Here is a 27951-nt window from a genome sequence, read left to right as displayed (position 1 = left end):
CCCCCACTCTGTCGGCCAGAAATACATATGTTTTACTCCTATTCAGAATCAGCAAACTGCTACAGATCCATCACCTAAGTCACCTGTGAAATTATAGTGTTGTGGCTTGGGCTGTCTCACTTTCTCTCCCAGTTGCTTCAAGACACACCAAATGACAAGGGGCAAGAGGCTGGACTCTGAAAACATCATGCAAAGGACCGCTCTGGAAAAGTAGGAACAGTAGGATGACACACCCACATCCAGGTAACGTCAGAAAGCAGGATGTACAGATAGAGCTCTGGCACTCTGGGATCACGGGGGTGGGAGTTATGATTCATAAACTACTAGGAATCAGGTCTTCATTAGTTCTGCACTCATTAAATGAATTGTTTTTAACTAGCAATGCATATTTCTGTTGTTGAGGAAGATGATTTTCTAAGTAAACATTTTTAATTATGTGGGGCCAAAAGAGATTAGAAAAGGGAGGAAGATGGTCCTCCACCAGGTGGGAAGCAGGACACCTACCCATCTATGTCTGTCTTAACCAGACCTAAGTAGAAAGGGAGAAGGAAAACCCTGTGGATGATTTTTAGTATTTAGAGACACTAGTTTGAAGACTATTTATTTTCATCGACATCAGCTGGCAGATGCTAGACCACTCTCCATCATCTTTGAAAGGTCATGGAGAACAGGAGAGGTGCCTGAGGACTGGAGGAAGGCTGACGTCACTCCCATCTTCAAAAAAGGCAAGAAGGAGGACCCAGGGAACTACAGACCGGTTAGTCTCACCTCTGTCCCTGGGAAGGTCACGGAGCCACTCATTCTGGATGTCATCTCCAAACACGTTGAGGAACAGGAAGTTATTGGAAGTGGTCAACATGGATTTACCAAGGGTAAATCATGCTTGGCCAATCTGATAACTTTCTATGATGTTATGACTGGTTGACTGGATGAGGGAAGAGTCATAGATGTCATCTACCTTGACTTTAGCAAGGCTTTTGACACTGTCTCCCATAACATCCTCATTAGGAAGCTGAGGAAGTATGGGCTAGATGAGGTGACAGCGAGGTGGATTGAGAGTTGGCTGCGGGACAGAACTCAGAGGGTTGTGATCAGCAGCACAGAGTCTAGTTGGAGTCCTGTAACCAGTGGCACCCCCCAGGGGTCAATACTTGGTCCAATCTTGTTTAATATATTCATTAATGACCTGAATGAGGGGACAGAGTGTATGCTCAGCAAGTTCACTGATGATACCAAACTGGGTGGGGTGGCTGACACCCCAGAGGGCTGTGCTGCCATCCAGCGTGACCTGGACAGGCTGGAGAGCTGGGCAGAGAAGAACCTAATGAAGTTCAACAGAACCAAGTGCAAGGTCCTGCACCTGGGGAGGAAGAACGTAAAGCACCAGTATAGTTTAGGAGCAGACCTGCTGGGAAGTAGCTCTGAGGAGAAGGATCTGGGGTTGTGGTAGACAGTAAATTATCCATGGCCCAGCAATGTGCCGTTGTTGCCAAAAAGGCCAATGGAATCCTGGGCTGCATAGGGAAGAGTGTGGCCAGTAGGTCGAGGGAGGTCATTCTTCCCCTCTACTTGGCACTGGTGAGGGCACAACTGGAATACTGTGTCCAGTTTTGTGTCCCCAGTTCAAGAGGGACAGGGAACTGCTGGAGCGAGTCCAGCGAAGGGCAACTAAGACGATTAAGGGATTGGAGCATCTCCCTTATGAGGAAAGGCTGAGAGAGCTGGGACTCTTTAGCCTGGAGAAGAGAAGGCTGAGGGGAGACCATATTATGGCATACAAGTATCTAAAGGGTGGGTTGAAGGAAGATGGAACCAGGCTCTTTTCAATGGTTCCCAGTGACAGGACAAGGGGCAATGGGCACAAGTCAGAACACAGGAAGTTCTGTTCAAATACACGGAAAAACTTCTTTACGGTTCAGGTGACAGAGCACTGGCACAAGCTGCCCAGGGAGGTTGTGGAGTCCCCTTCTCTGGAGATTTTCCAGCCCCGCCTGGATGAAGTCCTGAGTAATGTGCTGTAGGCAATCCTGCTTTAGCAGGGGAGTTGGACTAGATGATCTCTAGAGGTCCCTTCCAACTCCGAAAACTCTGTGATTCTGTGAAAACTCCATGATTCGTGTGAATTACACCACTGTCTATCAAGGTTGCTTGGAAATACAATTGGCCAAGGTGGTGACACTTTCTGGAAGCATGGGAGGCAAATGGGAGCAAGAGGTGGAGATTTCTATACATTAAAAAAGATCAGAGCTGTTATTATTATGATTCAGTTGAACTCTTGATCATAACTTGTTTTTTTAGTCAAAATCATAGGTCTGCAATGGGCAAACACAATCTAATAAACTCAACCCCCTCCCAAAAAGCTAACTACAGTTGTATAAAAATTCTGAATAAATCTGTTTTGTTGTGCCGGACAGCACCATACAGGAAAACCAGTCAGTGCACTTTGTTCAACCATACATAAGAGAAGACCTCTACAGCATAACAAAAGTTAATCCAGCTTCAACTCTGTGGTAAGAAGCAAGTGCTTTGCCAGTATTCTGGGTTAACCCCAGTGGGCAGCTCAGCCTCATTGAAAGGATAAAAGTGAGAAAAATCATGGGTTGACATAAAGACAGTCTAATGGTTAGAACTAAAGCTGCACATCAAGCAAAGAAAAATAAGAATTAATTCACTTCTTCCCATTGGTAGCAGGTGTTTAACCACTTCCAGGAAAGCAAGGCTCCATCTCCCATAATGGTTACTTAGAAAAACAAATGCTTCTTCCTCTCCTCCAGCTTTTATTGCTGAGCACAAAGTTGTATGATATGGGATATCCCTTTGGTCAGCTGTCCTGGATGTGTCACCTCTCAACTTCTCATGCACTGCCAGCTTACTCGCTGGTGGGGCAGTGTGAGAAACCCTGAGTCATAGATGGCGAAGGCAGGGACTGGTAGAATAAACTGCCCACTGTAGGTGAAGATCAAGTATGAGACCATCTAAGGAACCTGAAGGTACACAAGTCCATGGGACCAGATGAAATCCATCCACAAGTCCTGAGGGAATTGGTGGATGAAGTTGCTAAGCCGCTTTCCACTATATTTGAGAAGTCATGGCAGCCTGGTGAAGTTACCACTGACTGGAAAAGGGGAAACATAACCCCCATTTTCAAAAAGGAGAAAAATAAGATCCAGTGAACTACAAGCCAGTCAATATTTCACCTCTGTTCCAGAAAGATCACAGAGCAGATCCTCCTGGAAACTCCACTAAGTCACATGGAAAATAAGGAGGTGATTGGCGACAGCCAACATGGCTTCACCAAGGGCAAGTCATGCCTGATAAATTTGGTGGCCTTCTATGACGGGGTTACAGTCTTGGTGGATAAGGGGGGAGCAACAGATGTCATCTTCCTGGACTTACAGAAAGTTTTTGACACTGTCCCAGATGATATCCTGGTCTTTAAACTGGAGAGACACGGATTTGATGCATGGACCACTCAGTGGTAAAGAACTGGCTGGGTCGTCACACTCAAAGGGTTGCAGTCCTGATGTCCAAGTTGCCTGGTGTCCAAGTGGAAACCAGTGACAAGTGGCATTCCTCAGGGGTCAATACTAGAACGAATGCTGTTCAACTTCTTTGTTGGCAACATGGATAGTGGGATTGAGTGCACCCTCACCAAGTCTACCGATGACACCAATCTGATGTCATCGACATGCTGGAGGGAAGGGATGCCATCCAGAGGGACCTTGACAGGCTTGAGAGCTGGGCCCTTGCCAACCTTATGAAGTTCAATGAGGCCAAGTGCAAGGTCCTGCACGTGATTGGGGCAATCCCAAGCACAAATACAGGCTGGGTGGAGAATGGGTTGAGAGCGACCCTGAGGAGAAGGACTTGAGGGTGTTGGTTGATTAAAAGCTCAACATGAACTGGCAATTTGCACTTGAAGCCCAGAAAGCCAATCGTATCCTGAGCTGCATCGAAAGAAGCAGGTCGAGGGAAATGATTCTGCACATCTACTCTGGTGAGACCCCACCTGGAGTATTGCATCCAGCTTTGGAATCCTCAGCACAAGAAGGACGTGGACATGTTGGAGTGGGTCCAGAGGAGGGCTAGGAAGATGATCAGGGAGCTGGAGCACCTCTCCTATGAGGAGAGGCTGAGAGAGTTGGGGCTGTTCAGCCTGGAGAAGAGAAGGCTCTGGGGAGATGTGACAGAGGCCTTCTAGTATCTGAAGAGGGTGTACAAGAAAGCTGGAGAGGGACTTTTTACCAGGGTGTGTAGTAATAGGACAAGGGGTCATGGTTTCAAACTGGAAGAGAGTAGATTTAGATTAGATATCAGGAAGAAATTTTTCACTCTGAGGGTGGTGAGGCACTGGAGCAGGTTGCCCAGAGAAGTTGTGGAAGCCCCATCCCTGGAAGTGTTTAAGGCCAGGCTGGATGGGACTTTGAGCAACCTGATCTAGTGGGAGGTGTCCTTGCCCATGGCAGGGAAGTTAGAACTAGATGATCTTTCAGGTCCCTTCCAACCTAAACTGTTCTATGATTCTGTGAAAAAGAAAAGGCCTTCACCTTGACTCTGTGTAAGTACTGCTCATCAATAGCTAAAATATGGGTGTGTTATCAACACTCTTGTGGTCACAAATCAAAAATACAGAACCGTACAAACTACTATGAAGAAAATGAACTCTATCCCAGCCAAAACCAGTACAGCCAGATAAACCAGAGTCTTCTGTTTCAGGTTCTCAAAACTGAACCTGAAACCGTCGACAAGTAACTGATTTAGAACCTAATGGGCGGTGCTGCTGCAAAGCAGATTTAAAGCTAATGGAGTTGAAGCACTAAGGAGCAGCAAATCATCAAATTAACAAGAACTACAAAAAATCTAAACCTTTTATGGCTTCTGCAAGAAAAAGAAAAAAAAAATCAGTCTTTGAATGACCCAGTGCTTGGCATTTCTGCAAGAGATGTGCACCACATCTTTATAGAACAATATTTTTTGAAGAACACAGAAATAGGTGCTATATAAACTTTACCATAAAACCACACAGGTGTAAATACTTGGACTATCCTAATTGATATTCAATTCTAAGATACAGTCTTGTGCATTTCTAGATTAAGGCAAAAAATAATCTTGATAGCATCTGGCAAATGTTTAGTTGCAATATTCAAGTGTTCAAAAAAATGAAAAAAAAAAAAGAAAAAGTATTATGAAATAAGTTGCAGATTCCGAAGAAGAACCTGTCCTTCTTGGAAATAAAAACATGATTCCTCAAAAGACACAAAATATAGGGACACCTCAATGATATTGCTGAAAGAAACAGTTGCATGGTAAAAGCATCTGCTGTTTGTGTGTGCCTCTGTTCTTGGGTCTGATTTTTGGAAGTATTGAATACCTGCAGAGAAAGCTGGTAGGTGCAGTTCAAGTTAAGTGAACTTGCAGATGATCTGAGAATTCAGAACTGCAGGATATAGTTGTTCCTGTTGATTATGACTTAAAAAAGAGAATACCCAAAAGTTTCACAGAGTGATACAGATTTGCTGCAGAAAGACAACAGCAGAAAACTGTGAAAGGGTTTAGTAGTCACCAGCATATCCAGGGCTGTTTACATTTATCTTTTTAGGTACACCTATTTCTGTCCAATTCAGATTTTGGTATTATGTAAACTAGCTTTTCAGGAATTGCATATTAATGCTTTAATTTGTCTTGTAAAAAGACATGTTGATTTTTACAAACTCACAGTCTGAGTGTTGATTTTTATCCAAAGAACAAGAATTACCATGCGTCTTGATGTGATTTCTTTGCTCCCTTGTGGAGTGATAAAAAGTAATGGATTTCAACTAAATTATTTGTGCATTCAGTATCTCTCTTCGATGCAGTAATGACTGCCATACCAACAAGGGGCTAGCTGCCACTAAAGAATTATAAAAAAATAAAGGTGAAGCCTTGGTGTAAGAAGAGAACTTTATGTTACATTCTCTGAAGTTTGTTTTATATACGTGGACAAAAGTTCAGCGTACCAGGATCTTATCTTTTAATCTGCAGTTGCATACCAGCTTTGTCCTTTTTGATGCTAATAACTGTCACCATGACATAGCTTTTTCATTGATTCTTAGGAAATTTTGTGACCTATCATTATAATAAAGTATTGACAGTCATGAATTTTAATGCTAACCAAAGATTACTTTACCGGATTTAAGTCTTTTCTAAGAATTTTTATGAGGAATAGATTTCAGCGGCCAGACATGTAGCATTTCGCTGTGGATTGTATTAGGGTTTTAACTCATTATGTGTCATAACTATCATCTCTGGAGGTCTGTGGTTCTTCACATTTCAATTTTCTCAACAGCGAAAGAGTGACTTCTGTGTTCCCAGGCACAGCCTGCCTCACAGTTTTGTGTTAATGTGGCAGTTCGCTGATTGCCTCTGTACCTGAGCAAATATTGCCTTACTACCTGGAATATCAAGTATCATGAATGAGCATGGAACTTTTTGGAGGAGGTTGTGAAACTTTATTTGTGTGTGTGTCATTTGCTGTTTTTCTACCCATTTCTGCATTATAAGACACCGGAAAGTTAATAATTCTCAGTGTCTTTACCCCTGAAAGGTCATGAGTTTGCCTTGCATCCCTTATTCCATTTCCTTTCCCTCATGTATGCTCAAAATCCTTTTCTTAATCTCTTATATCTCTCTGAATACAAAATCCTCTTGAAAACAGTAGCTGTTTTTACGTGGTATTGTTGAAACAAAATCATTTAGCAGCCCAAGTCATGTTTCAAAAGATATTAAGGTCTGCGTTCTTGAAAGTAATTCAGACCAATCAGGTTGCACATGGTGCAATTAAGCTTCTGCATCTAAGGATGCTGAAGTACCTTTTATGTTGAACTCACATTTCTAAATGGAATTGCAGCCCATACGTCACTTAGGTCCCTTTGAAAACGGGGACCATCAAGTGTCCCTGGAGCCTTTGTTTTTGTTGTTAGCTAGCCAGAACAGTTGATAGTAAACTGTGTGAGAATGCATCATTACTTTTACGCTCTAGCTTCATTATTTTTCTGTACCTGATTCTTCACACATTATTCATACATAGCCTAATGTCTTGTTTCCTCCTTCAGTTGGCATGAACATTTCCACCTCATTAGGGATCACACAACTGCATTAGGCAGGGGTATGTGAAGAAAATAGAAATGAGGCAGAATGTAAATTATTTCCATGAATTTCCAGAGAGGGATGTGAAGAAACTGTCCTGAAACAGTGGTCAATTTGAAGTAGGAAAAGTCCAAACTAAACTTATCAAGTAACCTTGCTGAAGCACTTCTATGCAGGTGCAAATTTTACTGGGCAGCTCCTGTCTCTGCAATTGATAAAACACTGAGTATAAACAACCCAGAAAATATGAATCCAGATTTAAATTTTTAGCCACCTTCCATGCTCTTTATCTGAAACATATTCTCAAAAATTCAGTAAGAGACTGCAATCCCACTTCTCTTACTCATCTGTTTTTATGGTCATCTTCCTTTTACAGTTGTTTCACTTCTACCTGAGATTCAGAATATATGGAAGAAATTTTCAGAATGCGAGTTTTATCCTCTCAAAGGAGGAGACAAAAACACTCTTTAAAATCACCTGGTAGTTTCTTTATCTAGTCATTATTTTTATAGTATGTGTTAAATATTGGACTGCAGTAACTGCCCATGTTTGTGATCCACATCACGAAATTATGGGCTCCCCAGCATCTTTTATTTTACTAAATTTTGTTTTTTAGAAGATATTTTGTGATTGTATTCCTTCTCTGCAGCACAAGAACAAAAAAGACTTGCATTGTATTTCATTAGGCATCTTTCTGAATCTGAGAAATAACTGTTTTAGGAATTAGCGTGCCTGGCTGATTCCATAACAATGCATTTTGAATTGCTTCTTGTTTTTTAGAGACTTTTAGGCCTTTAAATTTAACGAGAAAAATGAAGACATGTTGAAGTAGTCCTTAAACTAAGTATCTCCCAACACTTCTCTGCTAAAATGGATTGCAGACCAATTTAAGTTTTGAAATAGAGCAACTACTAGCTTACTCCTTAGGAAATTGTTTGGTTTTAGATATGAGTGTAATGCTGACTGATGCTTTCATTTAATTTGTGTTCCAAACCAAACCTTACATTTCAAACCTACTAAGTTAGCAGTTGATATCTGTCAAAACAGAGAAAACTGAGACTATATTTTATGTTCTATGAGGGGTTTTATTTGCTTTTAAATTTATTGGGCATGCACTAAATACCTGTTATTAAATCTGCAGCACAGCCTGCAAAAATGTGATGACTGAAATTCTGTGAGCTTCAGGTTTTCTTTTCCAGGCATTTTCATGCTGATTAAACTCACCCACAGTGTTGAAGATACAGCGCTTTACCAGATGAAAAAGTTCTGAGCGTATTAGCAGCACTCATGCAAATCAGTTTTGTTTTCTTTTCATCTTGAGTAATTTATTGCTGTTGGCTGCATTCATGGCAGCAACTGGTCTGAGATATTTGCTTCTTGAACCCAAGGGAAAATATAAGCAGTCATTTAATTGCTAAAATCTGACCCTTAGTACTCAGCCGAGATCACCCGTGACTCTGTGATGGACCAGTTATGCTCTTCTGCTGCAAAGGCAGAAGTGCATGAGTTTGAGTGTCACTTCAGACTCCCAAGATGTGTGATGCTGGAGTGTGCTAGATCATGTAGCAAATCCTCTCACAAATGATGACATGAGACCTCCACTCCAAGCAAATATTCCAGTAACCTGCCTCTTCATCTCTTCAGGGCAGAGATGAAGTATTAGGCAGACCACCAATATCCAAGCTGCGTGCTTTTATATGACTGTCAACAAGCAATCATTTAAAGTTTCGATAGAAGTTTATATATTTATGTGGAATATACAATAGTATTGTCTAAGGCTCTTCAGTGACGTGTTAAGAATTGTAATCTGTATCCAGTAAGGATAAGAAGAGAGCATGGACCTTTCAATACAGTAGGACTGGACCCCGGGTAAATGCATCTTAGACCCAGGCTTGGTTAGGAGGCTAGAAAAGAGCTGCTGTTTGAATTAACGGGTGGTGAAAAGTAACACGAGAGTCTCAGAAGATCATTTATTTGTATGTTTCAAAATGGAGAGCATAAAGAAAGTAAAATGAATTTAGTGCATATTTTTGTCTGAAATGGCTATAATCAAGGGAAAACATACTTGTTAAAGTTTACTTGCATGCCTCAGGCCAAGTGTGCCTACATGTCGCTTAAGGCTGGATAACAGCTGTTTTTATGCTCTGGCATAGCATGAGGAAGAGTATTTTTCTGGATTTTTTCAGTCATCGTCCTCTGAATACAGCTGTGGTATTCAGATGCTTCACTGCACGCCCTTGAGGAACCAATTTTGTGAGACAATGAACACAACAAAAACTCAATGTTCTTCTGCAAGTGCAAGTTGCTGTTGCCCCACAAAGTGGGTGGGGTAGGACAGTAGATGGTGTTTTAATTCTTCCCAAAGCTGCTGGAGTGCTAACTTTGACCTGGTAATAATTCTGCAGAAAAGCTGGATTTAACCAAGTGTTTATGTTATACCCATGGGAGCCACAGCTGCCCACAAAATTCCCAGGTATCCCAGTAGCTCTCAGGAGCTTTATATTATACATAATAATGCATGTTGCCGTCAGTGAGATTTTTTTTTTTTTTAATAGCTTCAACAGTTCTTCTTGAAATACATGCATTTAACACACCTTGATGGCTGGTTCTGTGGCCTTAAGAAGCTGATCATTGTCCCTGCCTTTCGTAAGGTAATACAAGTAATGGACTAGGCAATACAGGTGCAGTCAATAAAAACAAACCATACTTACAGTAAATACATTTTTCATTTATTACCAATCAAATCAGGTAGAATAATGAGAAATAACACCAGATCTTAAAACACCTTCCCCCAACCCCTCCCTTCTTCCCAGGCTTAATTTAACACTCAGTTTCTCTACCTCTTCCTCCCAAGAGGCTCAAGAGGACAGGGAATAAGGATTATGATCAGTTCCTAACACATTGCCTCTGCCACTCCTTCCTCCTCACTCTCTTCCCCTGCTCCAGCGTGGGGTCCCTCCCACAGGAGACAGTACTCCACGAACTTCTCCAATGTGAGTGCTCCCCACAGGCTGCTGTTCTTCACAGACTGCTCCAGTGTGGGTCCCCTGTGGGGTCACAAGTCCTGCCAGAAAACCTGCTCCAGTGTGGGCTCCTCTCTCTGTGGGATCACAGGTCCTACCAGGAGCTTCCTCCAGCATGGGCTCTCCACGGGGTCACAGCCTCCTTTGGACATCCACCTGCTCCAGCGTGGAGTCCTCCACAGGCTACAGGTGGATATCTGCTCCGCTGTGGACTTCCATGGGCTGCAGGGGGACAGCCTGCCTCACCATGGTCTTCACCATGGGCTGCAGGGCAATCTCTGCTCTGGTGCCTGGAGCACCATCTTCCCCTCTTTCTTCGCTGACCTTGGTGTCTGCAGAGTGGTTACTCTCACATATTCTCACTCCTCTCTCCTCTGGCTGCTGTTGAGCAGTAGTTTTTTCCCCTTCTTAAATGTGTTATCCCAGATGCACTACTACCATTGCTGATGGGCTCAGCCTTGGCCAGTGGTGGGTCCATCTTGGAGCTGACTGCACTGGATCCATCCAACGTGGGGGCAGCTTCTGGCATCTTCTCACAGAATTCACGCCTGTAGCCCCGCTGCTACCAAAACCTTGCTATGTGAGCACAATAAAATGTGCTGATTTACTTTTCAGACATAAAGAAAACAAATTTAATGTTTTTGTGGTTTTTTTTTAACTATCATATGCAACAGTTACAGTCATATCTAATGCTGAAGAGCTAAAGTGGTAACCTGCAGCCTGGTATTCAGGCTGAGCTGCCCAGTTGTAACGAAGAATCGGTCAGGTGAAGCAGAGAGATGCAGCGAAATGGCATTTTAGAATGAATTCATCAAAATGGGGAGAAGGTTTCAGAGGATTGAAACGTACCACTCAGGCACTGATTGAAATGGAGCTGAAGGCATTGAGCTGTAGGTGAACAAAAGAGAGAGATAATAGTATTTAATGGGAGACTTGAAATGGTTTGGAAATTACTCTTTAAATTATGTTTTGATTTCTAGATGATAGTTTAATTATAATTGAAATACTCACAGCATAAGGATGACGGCAGAGTGTGGTCCAGTTGCAGATGATTCCTGGCAGCACTCTAAGGCACTTGGTGCCTCTTCCTCTATTTTCCATTGCCTCTCACATGCGCATCAGGAGAGTTTGCACGTGTTCAAACCAGAAGGGAACATTGAAGTAAAATGGTGCTTCTCAACAAGAAAACAAACAGACACATACGTATTGAGCATTTTTGGTGCGCTTTCTGTTGTGTGATCATATTTATGTGTTTACTTGTGATCAGAATAACTTCCATTTGTGACTGGGCTCAACTGTTTTTCCTGAAACATACACTTATACTAAAATAAAACACATCAGAAAATAATGTGCTGCATTGTGTTGCATTATGGCAAAATATGCCATTGGTGCATGGTCTACTACCTGTGCTAACATAAGGTAAAGCATGACTTTTTTCTTGGCTTTTAAATAACGGGGATTATTTGAAAAACTGTGAATCCTGTTCATGGCAAACCTAATATTCTGAATTTCTGTACAGTTATTGAGGATGAGGATAGATTATTTTTCACATTAAGTTGTTTATTGGTGAAACATTTACAAAGAGTATTTGTTGCTATATATAATGTGTTATAACAATTTCATCTGTGGTTTCACTATTATCCATCTTGAGACAGACCTTCTGATTTTAAAGGAATGCTTTTCAGGAAGGTATCTTTGCACAAAAAAAAATAGCTCTGCTGTCAAAAGAAGCTGGCATTAAACAGGCTAAATAAAATTAGCAAGGCCCTGGAGACTTTCACAGATATGGTTCAAGATAAGATACCCTCATGAACAGTAATCAGCAATGCAGAGAGATAAATAAAACATTTATGATTGATGTGCAGTACCCCTTTGGGTTGAAACCAAAAATACTAGTTTGGCAGCAGCATGTTTTTTTAATAACATGGAATTGTCCTATCGCCTGTTGATATAGGACAAGGGGTAATGGTTTTAAACTAAAGGAAGGTAGATTCAGACTAGATATAAGTGAGAAATTTTTTACAGTGATGAAAGACTGGTCCAGGTTGCCCAGAGAAGTGATAGATCACAGTATCACAGTATCACAGTATGCTAGGGATTGGAAGGGACCTCAAAAGATCATCTAGTCCAATTCCCCTGTCGGAGCAGGAACACCTAGATGAGGTTGCACAGGAAGGCGTCCAGGCGAGTTTTGAATGTCTCCAGAGAAGGAGACTCCACAGCCTCCCTGGGCAGCCTGTTCCAGTGCTCTGTCACCCTCACTGAGAAGAAGTTTCTTCTCAAATTTAAGTGGAACCTCTTGTGTTCCAGCTTGAATCCATTACCCCTTGTCCTATCATTGGTCGCTACTGAGAAGAGCCTGGCTCCATCCTCATGACATTCCCCCTTTATATATTTATAAACGCTAATAAGATCACCCCTCAGTCTCCTCCAAACTAAAGAGACCCAGCTCCCTCAGTCTTTCCTCATAAGGGAGATGCTCCACTCCCTTAATCATCTTAGTTGCCCTACGCTGGACTCTCTCCAGCAGCTCTCTGTCCCTCTTGAACTGAGGGGCCCAGAACTGGACACAATATTCCAGATGCGGTCTCACCAGGGCAGAGTAGAGGGGAAGGAGGACCTCTCTCGATCTACTAACCACCACCCTTCTAATACAGCCCAGGATGCCATTGGCCTTCTTGGCCACAAGGGCACAGTGCTGGCTCATGATCATCCTGCTGTCCACCAGGACCCCCAGGTCCCTTTCCTCTACACTGCTCTCTAACAGGTAGCTCCCCATCCTATACTGGAACCTGGGGTTGTTTCTGCCCAGATGTAGGACCCTACACTTTCCCTTGTTGTATTTCATTAAGTTATTCCCTGCCCAAATCTCCAGCCTGTCCAAGTCTCTCTGGATGGCAGCACAGCCCTCTGGCGTGTCAGCCACTCCTCCTAGCTTAGTGTCATCAGCAAACTTGCTGATAGTACACTCAATTCCCTCATCTAAATCATTGATGAATATATTGAATAATATGGGCCCCAGTACCGACCCTTGAGGCACTCCACTGGTTACCGGCCTCCAACTGGACTCTGCCCCATTGACTACGACTCTCTGGCTTCTCTCCTTCAGCCAGTTCGCAGTCCACCTAATTATCCGGTCATCCAGTCCACACTTCCTCAGTTTAGCCATGAGGATGCTGTGGGAGACCGTGTCAAATGCTTTACTGAAGTCAAGGTAGACCACATCTACCGCTCTGCCATCATCCATCCACCTCGTTATTTCCTCATAAAAGGCTATGAGGTTGGTCAAGCATGACTTCCCCTTGGAAAAGCCATGCTGACTGCCCCTAATAACCCTCATATTCTTGATATGCCTTGAGAGGGCACCAAGGATAAGCTGTTCCATCAGTTTCCCAGGGATGGAGGTGAGGCTGACCGGTCTATAGTTACCCGGGTCTTCCTTCTTGCCCTTTTGAAGACTGGAGTGACATTTGCTTTCCTCCAGTCCTCCGGCACCTCGCCCGTTCCCCAAGACTTGGTAAAGATGGTGGAGAGTGGTCCAGCAATGACTTCAGACAGCTCCTTCAGCACCCGCGGGTGCATCCCATCTGGACCCATGGATTTATGGATGTCCAGGTTGCTTAACTGGTCTCTGACCCAGTCCTCATCAACTAAGGCAAACTCATCCATTGACTTGACTTCATCTTCATCTGGGGTCTCAGCGGAACAGGACTCCTCAGGACAGCCCCCGACAGAGTAGACAGAGACAAAGAAGGCATTCAGTAGTTCTGCCTTCTCTGTATCTTCTGTCACCAGGGCACCCACCCCATTCAGTAGTGGGCCTACATTGCCTCTGGTGTTAGTTTTATCTGCCATGTATTTGAAAAAGCTCTTCCTGTTGTCCTTGACCCCCCTTGCCAGGTTTAACTCTAAGGAGGCCTTAGCTTTCCTAGTTGCCTCTCTACATCCCCTGACAGCAGCCCTGTACTCCTCCCAAGCGGTCAGCCCCTCCTTCCATGATCTATAAACTCTCTTCTTCCACTTGAGCTTGCCAAGCAGTTCCCTGTTTAGCCACACAGGTCTCCTGGCTCCCTTCCTTGGCTTCCTACGTGTCGGGATGCTCTGATCTTGAGCTTGGTAGAAGCAGTCCCTGAATGCTGAACAGCTATCCTGGGCATCTTTACCTTCAAACAGCTTTGTCCATGGGATTTCCCCTAGTAATTGTTTGAAAAGGCCAAAGTTTGCCCTGCTGAAGTCCAGGGTTGCAATTCTGCTTGCTATTCTGCTTCCACCAGCAGAGATCATGAACTCCACCATCTCATGGTCGCTGCAGCCAAGGCAGCCTTCAACCTTTACTCCTTGCACCAGACCCTCCTTGTTAGTGAGGACGAGATCCAGCAGTGCACCTCTCCTTGGAAAGATGCCCCATCCTTGGAAACATTCAAGGTCAGGTTTGACGAGCCTCTGAGCAACCTGATGTAGTTGGAGATGTCCCTGCTCATTGCAGGGGGGTTGGACTAGGTGACCTTTAAAGATCCCTTCCAAGCCAAACTACTCTACGCTTCCACGAACATTCTGGTGTTGCTCAGTGGTCCAGAGCGACAGAAAAGGAACGTTCTGTTACACAAGTGGGATGTAGCATATTATTTTGTGTCCTGCTGCAGATGTACTGTAAGCTAACATGTGTGCGTGCCTGTGGGTTATTCTGCTGAACCCTACAAAGCCGCAAAGTGAGGGCATGGGTTAACAGCGTGGTGGAGATTTGAAAGAATTTCACCCCTCATTCCCTAGATGATCCTGGCAGGAATACTTATTCTAAATTACTAATTTCACCTGTGACATAAATCTAATTGCTACTGCAGATTAATCCTCACTGGATGACTTCGGAAAGGGCAGGGAATTTCAGCAATGGGTAGTTCAAGCTCTAGACTTCTGTTTTGCACAAACATCCTGCACTGGCGCAGCTCTTCCGTGTTAGAGAAATGCTGTTCTTGAACTGGGTACTTTTAGTTTCTCGCAGTTTCTCTTTGGTGGCTGCATGCCCGCTTTAGGAACCCACCTGGGCCTCTCTCCACAGCGCCTTTATCGGGGAAATTCAGGCTCAGATGTGTACTGGCATCCCATTCCTGCAAACTCCAGATCCAAACCACTTTTGCCATACAGACTTGATCTCAGCTTGCTCCAAGCAGTTCTCTGCTAGGTTGGAGTAATTTCTGAAGTAAGCAAAAAAAAAAACCAACAAAAGGCACATTAGAAAAATACTGCTTTTATAGTTCCACATAGTGTTCATCCTGCAGTAATTCAGGAAAGACAAAATTTGAATACTTCATCTCTACAGTAACATCTCACTGACTTATCCTCAAATACATTCTAAAACATAAAAATATAAATATTAATATTTTAGTAATATTTAGAAGTAGATTAATTCAGATATTTCAAAATATTTTAAATATGCTCTTTTGTATAAACAAAATTTGGATATCCATTATTCTGGCAATATACTTATTCTTTTATAGTCATTGTAATAATTTGTTTAATGTGGGTGTCAATGCAGAAAAAGATAAATATTGCCATTAAATGTATTATTATTACAAGAGGAATTTTGTCCAAACAATTTCAAAAGTGCATTGCAGATGTAAACATGAGGTTACATTGACAGAGGCAATTAAATTTGCCAAATGTGCAAAGCTTAATAAAACCCACACTGGTTTACCTTAAACCAGGGCAGTAATGGTCAAAATGAATCAAGAGATCTGAAAATATTATTTCCAACTTTTCCTGCTTGTATAGCGGCAAATACAGGAATGAATACTCACAACGTATTTTTTTTTCCCAAGCTACCCAGCTGTATTATTTCAGTTGAAGCTGTTACAGGCGCACAAGGGGCTTATAATGTTTATTCATAGTAAATGGATGCCTACTTCTTGGTCCACAAAGTTTTGCTTTCACTGCTGGTCTGCAAAAGTTCAAGGTACAGTTTGTGAACTGAGGTGTATGTTCCAGAGGAAGACCACTCCAGAGAAAGCCTTAAAGGGCTTTCCATTTGGTATTTGTTGCCTTAATAAATATCAAAACCCCTTCAACCCTTGAAATATATTATTTTTGTAGACGTTTTTTATTTCTGCACAATGTAACAAAAATGTGGAAACAAACTCAGCATCTTTCTCTTATCTTAGGCATAAATATTTGGCTGAAAGCAAAATATTGAAAGGAAGCTCAATTTCCTGAGTGGGAAGTTCAGCATAGCAAAGGTCTCCTAAAGGAGGGATGTGGCTCTCTGTCTTATCTTGATCACATACACTGACCTTTGTAATATTGATGAAAATATACTAATATCATGATCTTGAGAGTTACATCAGAAGCTGCATAATGTGTATCTGAGGAAATATAAGCCTAAAATCTATTCTTTTTCAGTCTTCACAGAGGCACCTAGTAAGATCCCTGACAGGAATCCTGCATGGATGCTATATTTCCCTTGCACTGGTCCCTCTCGTTCCAACAGTAGGATCATTCATAGAAAAGGCACTAAGAATGTGGGACCGCAAAAATAAAAAAAAATCAGATCAGGCCTAAATTTTCTGAGCTCCACATAGGCTTATTTTTTAAAGTCTATTCAGCTGTACCTGAAGGGACAGACAAGGATGAAAATATATGAATTTCTTCTTCTGGGCCTTTCTGTAAAAGAACACTGAGAAGATCATACAGGCAACTCTGCTTCGATTCTGTCATATCTTTTGGGCCGGTCTACATCCTCCACTATTGATGTTCCTCTCCCCAACTCCTATACCTCCAAATTTTCTGCCCTTCTACCATCTCCTTTCTCATGGGGCAGTTTTGCCCATCCTCTGATGATTCAGTAGCTCAGACTTCAAGTGGCTTCTGTTCAGCTCATATGACTTAAGACTTAGCTGAATGGATGAGGTGTTACAAAATAAGGTTTTTGTCTTTTTCTCTTCCTACTCTATTATGGCGAGTCTGAGGAATGCGTAGATTAATAGTATGGGAAAAGGGCCTGTGTAACACTTGGATACCCACCACATTTGAGAATTGAGAAAAGAGAAGGTCATGGCAATCAGTCCTGTAAGAAACTGGTTTTAATGCATGAGACAAAATGGCTATGAAAGGTCATATAGCAACCACGGTGTGAAAAGTCCCCCTGTTTAAATTCAGAAATTAAAAACATACTCAAAATGTGCTCTTAAAGCCTGTATTTGGGATGGGCAAGGGTTTTCTGGATGGAAGACAATGGGACATTTTTCCAATTGACAACTTATGGGACATTTGAAAGTTATGGGAGGTATAAAGCAATGACCCCCATACTGGGAACCAAAGAGGAGTGAGCGTGTGCATGCAAGTGTGTATGTTTGTGTGTGGTTAGCAAGTGCAAGGGGGTCTGTGTGTGCTTGTAAGAGTGAATGAGAGCAAATAAGATGGTAAGAGTTGGCCGTGTTCCTGCTTATTCTCCCATTCTTTCTTCCTTTTTGCTAGTCAGGGAGTAACAGGAACCTTCCCAGCCAGGCAGCACGTCTTGGAGATGGGTGGGCTATCTTGTTCTGGCATAAGTCCAGTATCCTGAGACAGGACCCAGGTGATATAACAAAAAAAAGTGGCGGTTTTCCAGCAGGAAGTTTTTCCCAAAGTGGGGGAAAACCCCACCGTGACTCTCTGGCCACAGTACCTAACACTGCAGCAGAGAGGAGTGCAGAAGGTTCACAAAATGAGTCAGAGATTTTGCATGGTATCTTTTGGTGTAATGAAGGGTTCCCCAATATATGCTTCAGATGGGATTTTGAGTTCATTTACAGGCAGTGGAAAATTGGTCCATTTTGTAACCCAGCCATTAGTGTGAAGACAAGGCTGAGCAGTGGTAATGCTAAAGGAGTGGGAGATGGGGATGTTTCCAATCGAGCCATTATAGCTCACCTTAACACAATGCTTTTGTTTTACTTTTACCATGGGAACAGGAGGTAACAGGGAAGGAGGCTTCATTGGCAATAGCAAGACATTGTCTTTAAGGCTGCCCAAGCCTTTGTTCAAGGCAGGTGGAGGATGCCTATACAGCAGTTTGCAACAGGATCTCAACAGGTGGCATCTTAAGGAGTTACTGGGGAAGATAAAGGAGGCATGAACAATCACTGAATTGAATACCCAAGGAGCTAGTAACTGAATTTTGGAGAACAGCTTGTGGCAGCTGCTGTGTCTTTATCTCCCGGGTGAATGGTTGGTCATTTCTCTGCAGGTTCAGTGGTCGGTCTCATACTGCAGTGTGAATGAAGGGCTGTTTGCATACAAAACACAAGAGCTTCTCTTAGCCTCCGCGGGCACAGGCTTGTCTCACAGCGCACAGATGGCTCCTCTGGGGACTCACAGCAGTGTTCCGGAGATGAGGGAGAGCTGAGGTATACTGCTCAAAGAGACAAGGTCCCAGGCATTCTTTGGCAAACAGACCAGAACATACCACTGCGGCAAAGCAAGGGATAAAAGGCAGAGCAGGTGCCAGCATGACTAACATCAAGGAGAAAACTGTTAAGTGCAAAAGGAACTGCTGTCTACCCAGCTGATGTACAAGGGAAGCTGCCAAACTGTTTGGCAGTGTCATTTTTGTGGCAGGGATCCTGTGCAAGTATTGCAACAATGATCAAGGAAGGCTGATGGCTTGTGCTGTGTGCATCGCACCCACCGGTGCTCCAGGATCAGAGCCCTGTCTGTCTTCCCAAGCAGCTGGAGCCTGGGCTGCCAAGCTCTGATGGGCATTTCCCAACAGGTGGACTGTCCTACCGATAAGGAAGACACATAGATTTTATGTTCAGACTTTGTTCTTCCCCACCTGCCACAGGAAGGGCTTCAAACGTCATTCCAGCACCTAGAAAGACACCTAGCAGTGTATTTGGCATTTGCTGCTTTACTGCATCTCTTATAATGCATCAATTAGTTAAAAGGTGATACGAAACTGACACAGAGATACTACTTGAGCTAATTTATTTTGAAAAAGGATAACTTTCTTTTTCCCCATAATTTGCTGTTTATAGGAAATGGTGTTTTATGTTCTCCTTTAGTAACGGGCAATACAGATAAACAGAAGGTGACTTACGTTTCAGATTTCAAATATATATAGAATATGCTTTAATTTAGAGAGGGGCAATAATCTCATAAATACTAATCATGGTCACAAGATTTTTAGGCAACGTCATACTGCAAGTCACCCCTTTGCTAAATTCTCCTAAACCCATCAGAATGCCAACAGAGTCCTGTGGGATGAGCAGCTCCAGGTGCTGGTAGGGTGAGGTGAGAGAGAAACATTGTTTCTGAAGAAGAATGCATAATGAAGAGATTAAGACTGGAAGGAAATTGTAAAAATAGTGTTCAGTAAAATATTGTTAAAGATTTAACAGTATTTTGAGATATTTCCTAGCAGAAAGGATTTTTGGTTTTGAATGACTGCTATAGTTGCATTGCCATTATCTCTGCTTTGCAGAGATTCACATTCTCATTGCATGTACCTAATATTCATATCAAACTTTCTTCTCCTCTGGGAGATCCTGGATAGCTCACATCAGTGAGCAGCTGGCTGACCCAGAGCCTCTCTTGGCCCTGCAGGAGTGAAAATACTGTTAAGCTGCCCTAGAAGAAGCAGTCACTGGCACTGCCAACCCTATGAAAATCCATGTGGGGAAGCAGGACATCATAAACTTGTGGAATAAGTTCTGTTGGAGAGACCTAGTCAAAACCGTGCTCCAAACTGTGTGAAATTCAGACTTAGAAGGTAGCTCAGAGACCTACTCAGCGCAGTGATAGCTCAACCTCCTTCAGCAGAGCAGCCTCCTGAATTAATAGATGGAAATCACATCGTTTGTGGAAACAAAACAGTAACATTAGCATAAAACAGGGTTCCACCCATTAATGTTTTCCTCTGTGTTTTCCTCTAAATGGCAGAGCAAAGGTTGGGTTTTCTCTCTCAAACTTGGATGTAGATAATTAGATGGCATTGCTGAGAGCCCAATGTCTTCAGGTATGAAGATATGACCATGGCAGAGCATGCCCTTGATAAGATAAGAAAAGAAAAGAAAAGTAAAGGAAACAAGAAAGTCCTCATTTTTGCCAGGAAACTCATTGAAATCCTCTTAATCTTTCAAGGCTAAATCTCAAACAAAAACATATTTTTAACTGAGATAGAATCATATTCAAACCAACAAGATCAGATATGCTCTGCTTTCAGATAGGAAAAATAAATTGCATTTCATATATTGAAAGCTTTGATACCTCACTGATGTTTTTATTTGAAAATTATGTCTCTCATCCTGTGCAGAAAGCAATTTTGATCACAATAGCATGTTAAATTGCTGTAAAATGATCATTTTGCATTTTAAGTTGTCACTTTTCCCAAAACAGTTTTAATTAACTGTTTGATTTAGTCATTCGTTCTCACCTCTGCTGTGTCTATTCAAAACTCTTAACATCAGCTATAAGCCCTGGGAAGTAAAAAATACACCGTGATATATGAAGTTGCTTTGGCATGCAGGCAGAGTAAGATCTACTCCTTGAATTCAGTAGAGAACAAGGAGCTTGATGTGTGATAAGCAAGAATGATGTCCTGGATAGTCTTGTAATGCACAATTCTGAAATATTTTGTCCTGGATCACTAGGTGTGCAGATTTATTCCTAGCGCCACACAAATAAGCATTTAATAACATTTGTCTAGCACTGCTGTGTCTTAAAAAATAATGTGCTTTGGTGGGATGGCTCACTTAATCGTTATTTATGACACCTATTGTGAAACAGTGAACTCAAAGACTTCCTGGGGAGCCTGTAGCCCTAGGGGCTACTAACCTTTCAGGTGCTGAATACACTCAGCCTCCAGGGGTGATCTGGGTGTGAAGAGTACATTCAAACCTCCTAAGCCTCCTCTGGAATGATGTGAAATTCTGCAAGAACTATGCAGGAATATGGGAACCTGCCTGCTCTTGTTAGTACATGCTCTGCTTTCCAAAGCTATCAAGAAAAAGGGTGAATGTTCCAGCTCCTGCTCATTTTCTGTATCTGCTTTTCCATACCTGTGATTTGCAGGATGCTTCTCCTTGTGCTTACAGTGACTGTAGGCTCCAGTAGGTTACAAGAGGGCTTGCCCTCCAATTCCCTCACCGGGTAAATCTAGAGAGCTTACAGCTTTAGAGCAGCCCAGTTAATGCTCCCTGTGCTCTGCCGTTCTGCTGGTTATGGCCCTCCAGAATCCTCGCTCATCTGCCAGCTTATCTATTTCTTTGGAGGCAAAGGGAAGGGGCAAAAAGTCTTTTGACTCTAGATCAGCTAGACATCAGGAGTCGGGTCTGCGTTGTCAACTCCCCTTTCCACTGCCTGAGCAGGCACAGGCTTTCAGCAGAGAAGGTGAGGCAGGGAGTACCATTTGCAAAACAAGATCTGAAAGGTGTCTCAAAACATCTCTGCTTAGTGAAAGACTCCTGCATCTGCGTGTGGCTTCGCCACAGAGTTGAAAAATAGATACAAAAATTGTATCAGGATGAAATAAGCACACCAGTTAAAAAGCAAAATACTTGAAGAGAGATATCTAGAGGAGGATTCAAATGGGCACCGCAGGTATCTTCCTTGGCTTGTGTCTGGTGAGTGACTTGGAAAGTGACACCAAAGTAAGAGCCCATTTGAAGTAGAAAAGGGAACAGGGTTGGATGACAAATGAGCTTCATAAACTGGAGAGCTCACATGAAGAAGGTGAAATTCAGAGAGGACAACTGCAATGTGTGGCACTGAAAGATGAAAAATTAACTTTGCAGGTATAGAACTGGAAATAACTGGCTGGGCAGGAGTCCAGCAGGAAAGCATCTGCAGAGGGCTTAGAGGGGCCCACTCGCAATGAGTAAACAGAGTGTTGCTGCTGTGGAGAACAACAGCTAATGTCATCTTGGAAATAAGGAAGCCTTATTTCAAATAGCCCCTCCACTTTTAAGAAGCACGCTTGAAAGAAAGTAAGGGCAAATAGAATCTGAGGAAAATCAACAGTAGTGGTAAGAAAAGCTGTCCCTTAAGAAACAGCTAAATGAACAAACCCGTAAGAACTTGTTTAGTTCTCTGATTTATTAAAGCATATTATAGAAGAAAAGAATGACTAATTCTGGTGGGATAGTACAAGACAAAACTGAGAATATCTGGGGAATAAAAGAATTGTTAAGAAAAAGATTCCAGCTAGCAGGAAACAGCGCACTAGAACAAGCTATGCAGACAAATTATAGAAATAAGCATTTCTCAGAGGTGACTTGGGTACAATTTGCTCTTGCAGAGGGGTGGACGAGATAGGACTCAAAGTCCCTTCTGGCACTGCATTTTTATTACTTTTCTATCCTTGTGCTGCAAAAAAGTGACTTAGCTGAGACAAGTCAGAAACCAGAAGTCTGACAGACTGGTTTGGCAAAAAGATGACAAAAAGGGGGCAGCACATGAACACTGGTGACAAGAGAAACTTTCCTGCCAGTGAAGTACATGAGGGGTTGGAAACCTGCTCTGGCCCCTCACACCCTTTTTATACCAGCAGAGCCAGGTTTTCACCTAAAACGTGGACTAATGAGCCAGTGGAAATCCTGTCGTTGCTGCTGCCATTGGAAAGGCCACAGACAAGGTCTGCAGGGGAGAATTTGGTATTGCATAGAGGGAGGGATGAGGTTTTTCAGCTTCAGCTCCTGGGGCCAAACAGCTCTTGCATAGCTGTGCCCCCGAGCGGCTGCCGAGCCCCCAGGGCTTGACACTGCAGAAGAGACCAGGTCCTGCCTCTTCTGTTCTGAAGGAGACTGCTTTTTGGGCTTGATGTTATTTTCCCCTGTTCTGACACGCTGAGTTTTGGTATGGTTTGGGTCACTGTAGCAGTGTCAGCTGTAGAGAGGCGTTCATCTCTGCATACACACAAAGGGAGATGAGAGTAAGGACAAGGCTGTTGTGGCAGCAGTGGTGAGGTTGAATTAAATGTGCTTGCAATCTGTGAGGACAGAGAGGCTAACAACCCAGACCTAAGCCTCCATCTCTTCTTATTTTCTGTTAAGGCCAAAAGTCATTGCAGCTTGTGATACTGGATTGAAAAGTCAATAACAGATTCAGTGTTTGGCATGCAGAGGCTGCTCTTCTGAATATCAACACGGACAGCTGAAGCACATCTCTTTGAGGAATCTCTGAAGCAAGCTATAAATGATGAATGAAACGAAAAAAGTCTCTGCTTGCTTTAGCAAGGTAACGCTTTGCTATTTGCTGTGATCTTCAGCTCCAATACGCCTGGAAACATCTAGGTAATCATTAAATTTAAGATTAAACAAGAGGAAGCTTTCCAAAGTAAAATAGCTATTTTTCTGAAATTGTTTCCTCTGAGATCCACCTGATACCTGGAACACATCTTTAAAACGGCAGGAAAAAAATCACTTTTTGTCCTGCTCATACAGGGCATGATATTTCCAGGCTCTGTTTCAATACAATAATTCAAATTATTCCTACAACCCAGAACACTTCTGACTGCTCTCAAAGGTCTTTAATTTAACTTTAATCTTCAGAAATATTTTCAAGTGACACTCTGATCTTGATCTCAAAGAAACAGTAGTCTCAGGAAAGGTAACATGATGTCTCTCACTTGGTACTTTCCTTGGGAGAAAGGTTGGCTGAAAAACAAGAACACCATTTTATAGCACATTGTCAGCTTTAAACTGAGGCTTTCTTTTATACAGACAGGGACAGCTTACCTGTTCTCCCCTGCTGCTGAGCGATTAGCTCTTCTCACACAACCCCTCTTTCAGTTTTAGAAAACTTTCCTGTGAAAAATCCATGAGAAGCCTCATTTTTTCAAAAAAACTCCTCACTTCTTTTGTAACCTTGTGATCATCTTCACTTTCAAGAGTTTTGTGGTTTAACTGGTAATACCCAGGAGGTTTCTGCTTGCTAAGAGGTGATCTCTGCAGTTGTTGGTGAGTGAGCGTTGACATTATTTTATTTATAGCTGATGCACCCTGGGTATCATAAGCTTGTTTGCTCTGGATAAGGTGAAAACAAGATGTATTGAATTTATGTTACAGTTCAAAATATTTTTAAGCAGCAAAATAATCATATGCTTTTGTTGACTATTTTTTTTTTTTTTAAAGCAGCTGCCAATGAGCTGCTGAGTGCTTAGGTTACTTTAAAATAGTTTAGCTTTCCCTTTTCCTGTATTCCTTATGATTTTTTTACCTCCCCTTTTCCCTTGATTTCATACTGATTCTGCCAGGTATTCCCTTCCAGACTAAGAAAAACCCTTCACTGCAGAAGGAATGGAGAAAGAGACTGTGGGATTCTCCCAGTGTAAATAAACAAGAGGAAATATTGCAGAGTTGAGGACAAAAGAACTGCTTGTCTGTAGACAGACTCACGGGAAATTCTGCATGCCAGTGTAAAACCAGTAATTGCTAACGATGAGATCAGGATGGCATCTGAAAGACGCAAACAAGTGTTTATAAGCATTTTCTTTATTGCTGTTGGTTTTTGACTTTCAGTGGGGGAGGCAGTGCAGGGGTTTCTTCTTATTTCCTCTAAATACTATTTTTTGTTTTTTCGCTTTTTTATTTCTGCTGTTAGTGACAACAGAATTATTCCACTTGTGATTTTTTTCCACTCTGCATTAGTCTACATTACTCTCCAGGAAACCAAAGGCTGGGCTTTATGTCCTCTTACTAATTGCTTTTCTTGCAGCAGCCGGTTTCCAGTCCCTCGGCAAGGGCATTAGCACAAATTCAGTCAGTCTCAATGGGTTAAATTAAAGGCTGTGCACGCTGAGGCGGCTGGTTTAACACGTTTGATTATTGGTGAGTATATCTAACCAAGCCATTCTGCAGGGATTCAGATTTATTACTGTTCTCTTAATGAAGGAATATTTTTCTCTTCATTTACTACTTTGTTTTTAAAAAGTCAGGTAAACCCTCCTTGGGTTCAGTCATGTAGAATTACACTGGAAATGGTCTGAAATCTTCAGTACTCCCCTACAGCAGTCTCCACGTTGCAGCTTAGTACAGAGACTGACCCTCAAATCTTGAGCTGGGTTAATTTTTGGGCTGGTGCTCTGTAGCAGTTGTATCTTGTCTGGCGTCTTCTCCTCGCTGGTCTGACACTCTCTGCTGTCCTCTCCACCAGCCTGTGACTGACCATCCCCTCTCTCCTCTCACTCCTCAGCCAAGCTCCCCTTTGGAACCTGAGCTTGACCTGGCTTATACCAACCCTCTTATGTCCCCCCTCCCTGATTCCTGCCTGCAAGCCCCCTTCTCCATTGCACCTCTTCTCCTTTTGGGATTTCAGGAGTTGGTTCTGGAGGCAAGGCTGCTGCTTTCCTATAGTATTTGAACTGATGTCCCTCCTGGAGCCAGTTTGCCTGGATTTGATGTATCTGCACTGGGCATATATCCACAGCCTAGACAGACCACTCTCAGGTGGTTAAGAGCTGATTATAGTGATTTTCAATTGGACGTTTGGTCCAGAAGCTTCCCATAGGCCACATATCTCAACTTTAATAGCATGATAATGTTTTTTTTTTACCCTCCTAAAGTTATTTTTTCATCACTAGTGAGGAATAATTTATACATTTTTTAATTTGGTTAGAATTTTATAGGATATTATGAAAGGAAGCAAGGCACTAGATCTGAGATTTGTCAACTAGGCATCCAACACATTTAAATTCCCCATCGCAATGTTGGCCTCCCTTTCTGTGCTGACAGCATTGCAGTGTGGCAATGAAAGGCATGGGGTCTTCCTGTGGTGGATATGAATCTGTATTATCAGCAAAATGCCAAACAGCATAGAAAATGATGGGTCAGCTAAAGTGATTTTTTTGGGGCAACCTAATTATTGTAGCATCCATGGGACTAAGAAAACACACTAGCTCTTTCGATTTATTATTTTAGTTCTGTAGTGTCAGAAACACAGAACACTGAAATTCTGCTTCTTTTTGTGGTTACCAGAATAATAATAAGTGTGCCTGTGGCCCCTTTAGCTAGTATGCATGTCTTCAATAGGCACATTTTGCATTCGCATGCCACAAAGGACTCCCAACAAATATTCCTTGCACTGCTGTAGTAACCCACCTGTCCTCCATAAAGCACTCTTTGCAGCTGGAGGAAGCCTACATGAATGATAATGCCTTTGCACTCGTAACTGTACCTTTTGTGAAATACAAGCCTTTTAAGGGATGCTGGATAAAGATGGAAACACTGACTCTCTATACTTATGTATATGTGCCATCTGTTCCAGGAAGATCACCCGTTGTTTTCAAGAACTTTTGGCTGGGGACCTACCCTCCAGAATGAGATTTTTGTGCCTTTATGAGAAGCGGTGAACATTGCTGTTCCCAGAAGAAGCCAGTAAAACCATGTCTGTCTTCAACGACAAAAAATGCTGAAGGACTAATATTTAATAGGGTTGCTGAAAGGCTGCGTATTCAAATGACTTAATGGGGCAAAAATGTCACTGTTTATTTTGATTTGTTATTTTGATGATAAGGGAAAACAGCAGCGTGCTAAAGGAAATGAGAAACTGTTGTTACACAAGCAGAAAAAACTGAGGATCATGAAGCTGGGCTTTGCAACCAAACTATGTGTAGAAAAGACCAAAAATGCAATTTCTTTGCAAGAAATATATATTACTCTCTACTGTAAATGTATTCTGGTCTTCCCACAAAACATATGAAAAAATAACTTAGCAAACAGGAAGGAAAAGTAGCAACTGAAATGCCTTTTTCTGACTCTGACTCTGACTCCAGTGACTTATTGTGAAAGGGAATTACAGGAGTAGATGAGGAGGACTGTGCTAGGATGTGTTGTTTGCAATCCCAGAATGTGTTGTTTGCATATGGCTGCATATTCCATACACTTCAATTCTTCAAATATCAGATACCAAATGGAGTGTGGTAACTCTTTTCCACCATTGACACTACTACCATTTTCCACTACAGCCTCCTTTTCCCCATCAGCACTCCAGTCCCCATTCAAATTGCAACTCCTTCCAGCCCTGCTTTGGTGGTACAGCAATCAGTATAACGAACAGTCATTCCTGACAAAGGCTTCATATTGTTAACATGATACAAAACTGTATTAAATACTGATTAATTACAATGATAAGTGTTAAGTGTCTGATAGATTTCATTTTTCTATATTACTCTTCAGTATTCCCCTGTCATCCTCTTGCATGGAAGTGATTTGTAAGTAACAGAGGGGAGCTGGAGTAATTCTATAAGCGCAAATGTCAGTAATTTTGCCTCTTCTGGGAGCTGGTGCTCAGAAACGTTCTTTTGAGCTGCCAGGTGACTGGCTCTGTCAACAGACAGGCTCTGCATCTCACACCTTGCTTAGCGGAGCATTTCAAGGGCTTAGAAGTCAGACAACTTGATGAAATGCAACGTAACACTCCAAAGAGGTAAGTGCTGTTGGATGTCAACCTGAACAGGATGCATTTTGGCGGGAGGATGCACGGTGAGCTCACTGGTACTGCAGCACAAGACCATGCAGTTTCCCAGAGCGCAAAGGGAGAGAATGCGAAGGTCCCTGTCTCGTTGAGTTTGCTTGCGGAAGAACATGCCTGTTGAAAGCGATGTAGTGAACAGCATAGTCAACAGCTGTTTAAATGATGTGACAAATTAGTGAAGTTTTGTAAAATACTACTTCGCCTTTGGAACAGCAATCCTTCTGCTTCAGAAAATTGGGGTCATGATAGCTGCAGGGTAGACAGGTTATTGAGTAATTCGGCACACAAAATCAGAGGATTGATGGGAGTTTGCATGCATTGTGTCATTCTCAGGTACATATGCAACTTTATCATAAATGAT

The sequence above is a fragment of the Vanellus vanellus genome (genome assembly GCF_965231255.1).
Source record: "Vanellus vanellus genome assembly, chromosome: Z".
Classification (NCBI taxonomy): Eukaryota; Metazoa; Chordata; class Aves; order Charadriiformes; family Charadriidae; genus Vanellus; species Vanellus vanellus.
Note: the sequence above shows the minus strand (reverse complement) of the source record.